Source organism: Rhea americana, unplaced genomic scaffold (genome assembly GCF_003343005.1).
Source record: "Rhea americana isolate MKP2758 unplaced genomic scaffold, rheAme1 scaffold_66, whole genome shotgun sequence".
In the NCBI taxonomy this organism is placed as follows: domain Eukaryota; kingdom Metazoa; phylum Chordata; class Aves; order Rheiformes; family Rheidae; genus Rhea; species Rhea americana.
In genome coordinates this window covers 3,292,563-3,303,164 of record NW_028186823.1, presented here as the reverse complement: position 1 = coordinate 3,303,164, position 10,602 = coordinate 3,292,563, and positions in this window count along the sequence as shown.

Here is a 10,602-nt window from a genome sequence, read left to right as displayed (position 1 = left end):
CGGCGCGGCTCCGCGGCGGCAGCTGCTGCGGGTCCCACAAGTTGTTTTCCTCGTGGCGACCATTCAGCAAAACGCACGATCCTTTCTCAAAGATTTAAATTTCGCGGATGAATTACCATACACCGGTTGCTTAGCAACTAAATTCAAGCCGGGCTAAGAATATGCAAGCTTTTTGTATTCTCATTAATAAAAATGCCACTCTGACACAGCAACCTGACTTTGGATCACTGCAACTTCTGTAAAAGCCATTGGAGAATACAAACCGGCTCCTCCATTTAATTACAGATCAGAGTGGCTTGAAATGTGATGTTTTGTTAATCTATCTTCCTAAAAGCGATGTAAAAAATAACGGCTTTTTCAAGAGCACTGGAAAACTACTTTTTTAATGGAGCTGTCTCCTGGTGCTACTGATAGCTGTAAAGTGAAACCTTTCTGAGACACACATTCAAGTATCATTCCCCCCTGCCCCCATTTTCAGTTTGCTGAAATCAGAAAATATTAAGACATTCCGAGCCATAGGAAAAACAAAATTTAATCTGCAGCCGACCACCACAAAAGTGAGGTGAACCTCACTGCGGACAGAGGGGTGGAAAAATTGGAAACTTCAGGGTGCAGCCGATCCCATGTGCAGCCCGCCCTTGCTCTAAAGCAGGAGCCTCTTGCACTGAAATGGCTCCGCTTGGCACAAAGTGAGTGGGGTACTTCGGCTGGGGAAGGCAGGACAGATGCCTTTGGGGACACCTGGTTGCATGCTTGTCTCCGAAATTTATTTCCACGCCTGCTAACATTTGCTTTATGTCGCTGTTAAAACTATGGAGATAAGATCTTGGCGTTGGGTTCTGGCATCATATACCCTATCTTGTATATATGGGAGGATGACCTCATTACAGGAGGATTGTGTGTTTGGATAGGATTATTTATACATAGGCAATACACCTACATATATATCTATATATAAAGATGTGTGTGGATGTATGTGTGTGCATAACATATATATATGTGTGTGTGCTTTTGCGCCTGTGTGTGTCTTTAGCAGTACCCAAAACTTCCCTGCCAGTCCTCAAGTCTCCAGGCAGGGATGACTTGCACGGCAGCGTGTGGAGGAAGAGTGGCCTCCCTCTGAAGGGCAGCGCAGCGCAGGCTGCAGCGTTTAGGCATGGCAGTCCGCCTAGGCCGCTCTTAGTAATAGCTGGAGCTGTCTCCTTCTGTGTGCTATTGTGTGCCTTCACCTCCCTCGCGGGAAAGGCCGGCTTCGGGACCGGGCACCGGCTACAGGGGCCGCCGTCTGTTTTTATTGTTGCCTTGGGGGGGTGGGGTTGTCGTGGTGCTTTGTAAATAGCAAATGGTTAAACCCAAACTTTCTTCTTCCTCCCTCCTTCCTTTCCCCTCTCCCCTCCAAGAAAGTGCTAAAATCAAGCATGAACAGGGGAAGGGCAGGAGAACTTGGAGCTGTGTCTGAGCAGCACAGGTCAGTGAGGACTCAGGGGGTTGTCCTCCTCCCTCTGCCCCCTCCTTCTCCCTTTCTTTTTTGAGGTTTTCTTTTCTCCCCTGAAAGGGGGAGGAAGCAGGGTGGTTGTGGTTGGGGGGGGGGAAGAGAGACATTTTCAGAAAGTGAGGTTGTGATGGAGGGAGCTCTCTCTCTCTCAGAGAATTTAGTCTCTACTCAGTTTAAAACATAGCACAGCAGACAAAAAAAATCCCATGCAACAAACACCAAGGGAAGAAAGGCAGTGAAGTGAGAACCTGCGAAGACTGCAGCCCTGCTGAAACTCAGGCTCACCCAAAGCTTTAGCAGAGYGTTTTGCTTCCCTTCCCCAATGGTTATGGGAAAAGTATCACAAGGCTACGGCATAAATAATCACATTCCCTTCCATTTTGCATCTCTCTCTCTCTAACAGAGCTGAGATTAAAAGCCAGAATCTGAACACAGCCCTTACAGAGCAGTAGAGCTGTGCCAGTACATATGTTTCCTACTCACATGTTGAAAACTGTACCTTCAAACATAGGCTTGTTTTTGATAGCTTGTGTTTCTTTAACTACAGGGAAAAAAGCTAAACATAACTTTTCTGAATTGTTCCTATTGCGCATCTCGGTTCAGTGAAAAGACAGCATTACTTCAGCTTGATACCTTCAACACAAACAGAGAAGGTTTAGCAAGACAGTCTCACTGATGAGATGGGCATATCAGAGCAAAGATCTTTATTTTGGACTTGGGTTAGATCAAACCAATTTGACACCAGTATTGAATGCCATAAAATATTTGATTTAAGAACAAACTTCCATTCACAGTAATGTGAAGTGGATTTCCACTCCTTGCTATCAAATGTCTGGTCACTGCAAGCTTCCCCATACTGCCTTTCTCGGAAGGCACATGACAGGAGGATTTCTACCTACAGGGGCAGTGGTTTTGGATCAGATGATTGTGCCACGCTCTCCAAAGTCCAGACTCGGTGCATCAGTGGAACTGTTTCTTCCTTGAAAGGAATCTAGGATAGGAAGGGCAAAAAATGCATTAGAAAGGGGGAAACACAGCTGTGGTGGGTTACCCCCATTGCTTGTAGGCCTGCTCTTAAAGATGGTGTCAAGGCACCAAGATAGGTGTGTGAAATGACAAAGACAGGCGCTATTTCTTCCTGAGGTCCATGCCGAGTCGAACGATTGTTGTCTGTGTCTTGCGTCCGGGGCCATCCTTTCAAATTAAAATGAATTGATTTAAAAAAGCGGGGACTGACTAATGGGGAACCGCATGGCTGCTATATTTGTGTGCATAAAACCGAAATTTAAACAACTTGAGGCAGTGTGGGATGTATAAACGTTTTATATATAGTAACCTTTTTGTTATTAGTTTTGGAAATGCTTGGTGATACTTCCCTGCCAGCGCTCCATAGAGCTGACTATACAGCATTCAGTGTGCGCTGCCGTGGAGCAGGAACTGTTTGCTCAACAACTCCAGGCTCCATTTCCAACTGGAGTACTAATGTACCCTCCGAGCCAGTCACATAAACCCAGGTAGCCTTATGTATGTAGACCGCTTCACCAAGCAGGAAGTTGAGATACACAAAAAGCAAGTGCATGGTGGTGGTGGGGACTGGAGGGGCTTCTCCTTGYTTCTTTATCCCCCCATGCGTGAATGCTAGTGATAGCCTGAAGAGCAGGGATGTCTGAAGTCAAGCTTTGGTTCATCTCTCCACCTCTCCTCCAAGTCTGAGACATTCCCAATATTTACCAAGTACAAAAGAAGTGAGCACTGCTGGGCATTGATCATTATTATATTCCTTCCCTGACAGAAAATGGGCTCAGAAAAAGCAGAGCAGAAACTAATCTTTGCAAAGGGGGGAAAATGAAGGGGTGAAGAATTGTGTTGGAGTGACATAAATTTATTTCATCCTCTAGATCTCTCTTGCAAAACAGGGTCCCATCTGCCCGAGTGGGATGTTTCCTAAAGAAATCTAATACCTATTTGCTCCAGAGTCCACACTAAAGCCAGAAAAGATGTGTAAGGTGCAAGGCTCTCCATTTCTCTCTCTCTCTCTCTCTCTCTCTCTCTCTCTCTCTCTCTCTCACACACACACACACACACACACACACACACACACACGAACCCATACACTCCCCCCCCTTCCTGAAAGATTAAAACATCCTCTCTCCAGTTCTGCTGTCCTCTCTATTTTATGCAGATCCATACTCACATGTGTACAAAAATTATAGCTCAGTTTGCTGAAATCGCCTAGATTGTCGAGGAAATTAAACTAAACAAGGAGCTGTGTGAAATGTTGAACTTTAAATACCAACCGCTACCTCGAGAAGAAGCAAATGAGTCAATAAACGCTCAGGTTTCTGCTACGTTTAGATTATCGTAATTAAAAGAATTATTTTGTTAGATTTTTTTAACATGGCGAGAATTCCCTCCTACTCTAATAGAGKGTGTTTGAAAATAATGCTCTTTCCCTCCCTTTTGATTTTGAACCGAAGGATTACAGTGTCTTCCATAAGTGTTAACGATGGTTATGGTCATGTTTAATGAATGGTACCTGTATTTCTGTGAACATCAGGCAAGATCACGGTATCATACTCTGTAGCCCAGAAGGGGCATGATCGACTTGAAGAACAAGGGTGCTAGGCTTGGGGGTGACGCTGTTGTTGTTCCGTGGCTTGTTTTTTTTTGTTTTAGGGTTGTTTCTTTTTATTATCCTGCCTATTCTGTCAAGTCAATACTAGTGCCATAGAGCACGGCTGAGGCCAGAGCTGAGGGAGCCCCGTCATTAACAATAGCATAAACAAAGGCAGGGGACCAGTTACCTTGACATTAGATGCCCGCTTTGTTCTGGAGCCTCCGACTGCATCCTGAAGCCCATACAGGGAAGTATTGCCTTCGGGAATGGCTAATCCACTCCAGCTATTGCCCCAAATCCCCTGGAAAACAAAACAAAACAACCAAAAACAAAGCCGACAACACCCCCGCCGCTCCGTACGGAGCCTGCGAATGGTTTCATCCCCTCCTGCGTTTCCCTGCCTTGCTACTACTACTACTATTATTGTTATTATTATTTACCTGCTCCCTTACAAGCACTCAGTGCTTTAGCCCAGAGGTGCTCCCCAGCTCACGCTGACAGGTTGATGCCCTTAAGCCCTGCGCACCACAGGTCACCCCGGCCCCTTATTTCCCCGCTTGCAGGGAGAAAAAGGCGGCGGGGGCGGGGGTGGAGGGGGTGCAAAACCCTGTGCCATGAGGGGGCGAGGGGGCCTGCGCTGAGCAGCCGGCTGGTGCCCAGGCACCGACCCCTCGGGGGCCGGGGGGGAGGGGGGCTGCCCCCCGCCGCTCCGCGCTGCGAGGGAGGAGGAGTGCGTGTGCGTGTGTGCGTGTGTGCGTGCGTGTGCGTGTGCAGGAAGGTGCCTCTATTGTCCTTCCAGCTCTGCCCTTGCCGAGCGGTTTTCCCGACGGAGGGGCCACCTTGCACTGCCCTCCCTCCCTGCTCGGGCTTCCTGGCAGACCCCTCTGCACTCCCTTCACCTGGAAAAAAAACAAAAAACAAAAAACAAAAAACAAACAAACAAACAAAAAAAAAAACAGCCCCGATCAGGATCATCCCCCCACCCCATGCTATTCCCCGCCGAAGGAACCTGCACGGTTTGGGAACGTGTCTTTCCTCTTTCCCCTAAAATACGGTTCCCCGTGCTCATTTTTGCCTTCCTCTTCTCCTGTAGCCCGGTGTGAAGGGCCGGGGACAGAGAGACGGATGGAAGCGGCTGTGCTGCCCGCCCCAAAGTTTGCGGGGAGCTGGGGCGACCCCTTCCCTCCCGGCCCCGCTCCGGGGTCAGCTTTTGTTCACGCTGTGCTCCGACGTGTGGAAGTCCAAGCCCCGGGAAGCCTTTGCCTGGCTCTCTAGGAGAAGATGAAGGAGACCCGGTGGCGCAGCCCGAAGTGGACGGGGGCCTTCGGAGACAGATACATCGACTCCGGATGCTGCCAAATCCAGACTCGCAACGTGTGTGTGTGTTTGGAGAGGGGGGATGAAGAAGGTGTTTTGAGCCTAAAGTCCTTGCTTCAAATGTTAAGAGGTTCCTCATCAAATGATGCCAAATGATACTGATGTTGAAGGGTGGGGGTGGGGGGAGAAAGAATCTCAAAATCACTGGAAATTTCAGAGCGTTGAAAATAGCACTGAGAAATCCGGAGAATCAGCTCGCTACCAGCTCTTTTCTTTCGGATATGTGCATTAGAGGAGATTTCCCGGAGCTGCTTGCGAGCAAAGCTAGCGGGAGCCGCCGGCGCTGCCCCGAGGGGAGCCCCGGCCGGCAGTGGGGGCGGCTACGGCCGCGGGCCGRGGACACGGGCTGCAGCCCCCTCGGCGCACCTGCAGCTCCCAGACCCCCGGGGCTGCGGGCTCCTGGCTGAATCACTTGCAAAAGCCACGGCTGGCCCCGGCGAGGCGGCCCAAACGCCGCTCCCCGCCGTGCCCCCGCGGCCGCCGGGCAGGGGGTGAGCCCCTCCGTGTGCAGCGGGCAGGAGCCGAGCTGGGGGCTTGCAGCTGCATGCAAATCCCCGGCAATAATCTCATGCGTGTGTGCTATCCCGGCGACAAAGTGCCTCCACAAACGCCAGCCCTTTTTTCTTTTTTTCTTTTTCTTTTTCTTTTTCTTTTTCTTTTTCTTTTTCTTTTTCTTTTTCTTTTTCTTTTTCTTTTTCTTTTTCTTTTTCTTTCTTTCTTTCTTTCTTTCTTAAGTCCACCTAGGTCTCTCAGCCATGGAAAACAAATGAAAATATGGAGGGAGGGGGAGAAAGTTGGTTCATATGCACGTTTCATGAAATACAGCCTGCTTTTGTGGTAGACGAAAGCCTGGTTTTTTTTTTTCCTGCACCTCTGCGAGAACATCACCGCTACCCGCTCCAGCTGGAGGAAACGATTCCACGCGGGACGAGCAGAAAAGAGGTGTCTTACCCACCCGGCCTCCCGCTGGCACCTTATTTGTTCCGTACCCACATGAAAAATGTATCTCTTCCCTAAATTTTCATTGAATCACAACTGTATTCGATATGGGGGTGGGGGAGAAATAAATTTGCACAATATTTTCTCTTGCAGGTAAAAGGGTTTGTTTTGTTTTGTTTTGTTTTGTTTTGTTTTCCCTCTCCAGGAAAGGCCTGTTTGCACATACAGAGGTAAGAGTTGTTTGTTTTTTTTTTTTACTTGCTCGTCTTAACCAAAAGAAAAGTCGATAGGACGAGAGGGGGGAAAAAAAAAAGGAGAATCTCCGAGAAAGAGCTGAAGTAGCAGAAGAGAAAAAAAAATCAAATCATAAAAGCCCCCAAAACTTAACAGCCCAATTCCAGAGAGCATGGGAGGGAGTTTAGTTTCTCAATTGCCATTTTGCGGACCGCCAAAAAAAAAAAAAGCTCCATCATATTGAAGGCGAGGTGGTCGTGGAGGGAAAGTTTTGCTTCCACGAAGTGCAAGTCGCTGAGCACAAGCCAGCCCGGCCCGGCAAGGAAAGCGGCGGCTTTCACCCCTCGGGAGGGGGCTGCGATCTGCCGGCAGATCTGTCCTGTCAAGAGCTGCGGCCCCCGGCCCGGACCCTGGGCGCTGCCCAAGAGTTTCCCAAAGTGGCTGCGGTGGCGCCCTGCCCCGCTGCTTCCCCGCGGCCCGACCCGGCCCGGCTCGGCCCGGCCCCGGCCCCGGCCCCGGCCCCGGCCCCGCACGGGCAGGCCGGCAGCAGTGGCGGCACCTCGGCACCCCGCATTTTGCAGCTTGCTTCCTGCTTCTTCCTGTCTTCGGCCCTGCTGCAGCCGGCTGCCCCCTCTCTGCACCCTGGCACGCACGGAGCCCAGCCCAGCTGCTGCTTGCTCCCTCCACCGGCTTTTTTCTCTTCTCCTTCTCCTTCTCCTTCTCCTTCTCCTTCTCCTTCTCCTTCTCCTTCTCCTTCTCCTTCTCCTTCTTCTTTTTCTTTTTCTTTTTCTTTTTCTTTTTCTTTTTCTTTTTCTTTTTCTTTTTCTTTTTCTTTTTCTTTTTCTTTTTCTTTTTCTTTTTCTTTTTCTTTTTCTTTCCCCCCTCTTCTCCCCTCCCCTATTCCTCTCCCCAAACACTCCTGGGTATGGCCGGGGCCCTCTGGAGAGGGATCAGCACTGTTCAGGCCGGGCTGCAAAGCACACTTTAGCCCCGCTGCCCACTGCTGCCGCCTTGTCTCCGCGGCCCCAACAAAACCCAACAAAAGCCCCGAGCAAACACAGCACGACAAGCCCGCGGCTGCTGCCCTCTTCGCAGCGCCAAATCCGCAGGGAGAGCTCCGCTGGGACTTCACTCCAAAGGCGGGGAGCCCCTCGTCTTTGCAGCTTTCGCCAGGAGAAACAGGCAGGTTGTCATTAAAGTTGTCCCTCGCACCTTGGGGGTAACCTGATCCGGGCACCGGGACAAAGTCGCGCCGCTCTCCGCGACCCGGCGAAAAACCCCTGGGCAGGGCAAGGGCCGCGGTGCTGGGGGTCGAGGAGGCCTCCCCCCGCGCACACGCCGCCTCCTCTCCCCTTTCTTTGAAACTGTGCTTAAAACAGCAGCTGAAACACAATTAACTGTAACTGATTAACATGGATTAGTTTGGCCTCCAAAGCACTCCAAGTCAATTCAGCAGCCATAATAATAATTAATTCATTAATAAGTACTATTGGTGCGCCATCACTAAAGCCAGGGAAAGTTTTCCTGAGAAGTACAGGTGGCAAGGAGTGTTAAAACAAAAACATTTGCATGCAACTTTTTAACCAGAATGGAAAGCACTTTGGTTTTATTTGGAGACATGTGTCTCACACATTCTCCCTCCCCCCCCCCTTTTTTTTTTATAAACTATGTAAGAATAAACATTACAGCTCTGGGCTTTTAATTTCTCCAGATGGAATCATAAAATACCTAGTAGATTTTATATATATATATATATTTGTACTATACAATTGAGGACACATGTCTGCTTTTCCCAGTGAGGACCGAGAAGCAACTAAATTTGAAGGCATAACTACTGAACCACATTTCGAATAACACACTCGAACAAGTTAACTTGAAAAGACAGGAAACCGCTAAGAGCACAGCACTGAAAGTTCCTCCTTCCCACTCGCTCTGCAGCAGAGGATTTGCCCGTCTGACCTTCGCACGGGCTTTGCCGTTTTCTAGYCGGGGCAGAGCGTGCGGGTGCGTCGGCGGGAGCGCGCCCCGCCGCTCTCCCTGCGCGCTCCGCTCCCCCGAGACTCCGCCGACCAGTGCCGATCCCAGACGCTTCTCAGGACGCTCCCACGGACGTGGCGGACTCGCCCTCGGAGGCCCGGGGTGGTGGTGTGTGTGTGTGTGTGTGTGTGGGGGGCAGGATCGCAAGAGCCTCCTGCTGCCCCTCTCGCCGGCTAGAAGAAGCGGTTCACTCACGCTCGCGGCGCTCCTCTCCGCTCCGGACACACGCACACACACTCACACACGCAGCACAGCGCTCACGGCGGGGGGGGGGAGGGGGTGAAGCGGCAGAGACCCGAAACCCACCTAGGAGCTACTTCTCAGAAACACGCGTGTTGGTGGGCTCAAGAGCCCCCAGCCTGGCCGGGAAAAAAGGGACGGGGGGAGAAAGAAAAAAAAAAGGAAAGAAAATAAAGAAAGAAAAAAAAAAGAGGAAAGAAAAAGAAATGGAAAAAAGAAAGAAGAAGAAGAAAAGTACTAGAGCAAGAATTCCTGCCCCAAACTGTGTTACCACTTTTGTTACGGGAATGCACAAAACAGCCTACTCGCTTCCCTAACGAGGTTCAGCACCGCCCTCCCCCGGCGCCCCCGGCTCTGGCTTGCATGTGCCTGGCGCGGTGGCAAGGGGCTGCCCGCTAGGGCCGCCGCGGAGGGCGCGTTGCAGTGGGGGCGGCCGGTTCAGCCCAGCAGCCCGCACTCAGGTCCTGCGTGCGAGCCTCCGGCCCCGCGTCATCTGGGCGCTGCAGACAACCCGCGTTAAATATGCATAAGGAACAGCTCGTTTCCTTAAAGGAGAACTTACCCCGCGGGAAAGTTGACAGCCAAATGGCAGGCCCGGGGGCGTGCGGGGTTTGCGTTTTCGTCTGCACGGCCCTCGCCCTTCCCCGAGGTGTTCGCGCACACGCTCAGCAGCACGGCTGGAGACACCCGGCCACCCTTCTGCTCGGGGCTGGCCGGGGAAGTCGTGACAAGTCGGGCACGAGCTTTTTTTAGTCGCGTTTCGGTGTAGCGGTGTTTTCACMGAGCAGGACCTCCCCGTCCCCGTCCTACCGTTTTCCCCGTCCGGCCGGGATGGCCGGGGGGCAGAGCAGTGCCGCGGTAGCCTTTCCCGTGCCTCTGGGGGATCGCACTTCKGCAGCTCTCCTCCGCTATCACTCAATTTGCCGTTCGCAAACTTGGATTTTACGCACTACGCGGTCTAAAACGGGAAAAAAACGCAGGACTCTAAAAACAAGGGGGTAGGGCAGGAGGAGGAGTGGGAATTGGGGAAACAACTAAACGACAAAGCCTGGGCAGATTGTGTAGTGTAGCTTGCCTGAGCAGCTTTTTTCGGAAGGGAAAAGTAACTTGGGGGGGCGGGATGCACAGGGGTCCCCCGGGGGAACCGGTCCGTGGACACCCCGGTCCGCGGACGCCTCTGCCGGGGGGGGGGGCGCGGCGCCCCTCGCTCGCTCTCGGGGCTGCCGAGGGGCCCACCGCGCCGGGGGCCTCCCAGGGCCGAGCCATCGGGCCGCTTCTCCCTGTTCGGGGGTTGTTTCTCCCCGTTTCGGACAAAAAGACGGGCGCTTATTTATTATTCTTATATTATCTATTTTTTTTCCCACACGTGGTTGTAAAGTCTGTAGCGCCATCTAACGGGGGGCGGAGGCCTCTCGGTTCCGCTCGGCCGAGCGCAGGGCACCGCGGCGGGCGGCCCGGCCCGGCCCGGCCCGCGGGGCGCTGTTCCGCGGGGCGCGCAGTGGCACAGCCCGCACCCGCGGGGCGCTCCGGGGGCCTCGCTCCGGCCCTTCCTCCTTGCCAGCCATTGCGTCGCTCGGGACACGGGGCGGGGGAGGGGGCACACTTTTTGCTTTTTCCTTTTTTTTTCTTTTAATTTTTTCTTCTCCTTTTCTTCTTTTTCTTT